Source organism: Hippopotamus amphibius, chromosome 1 (genome assembly GCF_030028045.1).
Source record: "Hippopotamus amphibius kiboko isolate mHipAmp2 chromosome 1, mHipAmp2.hap2, whole genome shotgun sequence".
Taxonomy (NCBI): Eukaryota; Metazoa; Chordata; class Mammalia; order Artiodactyla; family Hippopotamidae; genus Hippopotamus; species Hippopotamus amphibius.
In genome coordinates, this window is record NC_080186.1 from 208,743,034 (window position 1) to 208,744,018 (window position 985).

Here is a 985-nt window from a genome sequence, read left to right on the forward strand (position 1 = left end):
CATTGCTCAATACTCTAATGGGAAAAGAGTAATGGTAGGTTTAAACCCAACAAATGGTAGAGGGTTATTTCTAAATAAATAATAATAACAACAAAAATGACTTCTGTTTATTAAGCACTTAAAAAGAATAAGTACATTCTAGGGCTGATATATACTTAAGTAATTCAATCATCAGAAAAGCACAATCAGTTAGTGCTATTACTTGCACATTGTAGATATTGAAACTGAGTCACTGAGAAGTTGTTATTCAAACCAAAGTTAACCTAGATTTAAACATAATTAAATTAATTAGTTCAAATAAGCAGACTGTGCTCACTTCAGTAGCACATATACTAAAATTGGAACAATACAGAGAAGATTAGTGTGGCCCCTAAGCAAGGATAGTATGCAAATTTGTGAAGCATTCTATATTTTTACTGTATTGCACAGGGAATGCTATCCAGTATCTTGTAATAACCTATTATGTAATATCTTCTGCCAAAAAAACCCCAAAACAATCGCTATACTGTACACCTGAAATTAATGCAATACTGTTTAAATTAAATTAAAAAAAAATAAGCCAGACTAAAACAAAGGTTTTACTCCAAAGCCCATACTTTTCTTAACTGCCTAATGTTGGTTCTACAAGTATGGATGGTTAATTTCAGGTCCATAAGTGAGGTAGATGAGACACATGTGGAAATGTTGCCATATATACTTATAAAATTAATATATTGATTATTCATTTTTATCATTCTTTATGTAATTTATATTGATTTTCATGTAAAATGATTGCTATTAATTTACTTTTAAAGGGGTACTAGTGTGAAACAGACCTATAAATGCTCTTCAATATAACTTTGATAATTAGTAGTGTATATATCTTTATAACAGAAATGCAATTTGTCAACATATCATTAGCTATGTGGTTGGACATTGAAACCCACAGAAGTTAAACTTAATGTTTTTTTATCCTCAAAATGGAAAGGTACAGAAAGTTCAGTAA

General features: G+C 29.5%; 1 non-coding gene across 1 annotated transcript; it reads left to right on the forward strand.

Annotated features, from left to right (window-relative positions):
* The first annotated feature begins 308 nt into the window (after nucleotides 1-308).
* Nucleotides 309-415, forward strand: LOC130842639 (U6 spliceosomal RNA). Its single transcript, XR_009050500.1, has one exon. It is a non-coding gene; the product is annotated as a U6 spliceosomal RNA (small nuclear RNA).
* Nucleotides 416-985: the final 570 nt, after the last annotated feature.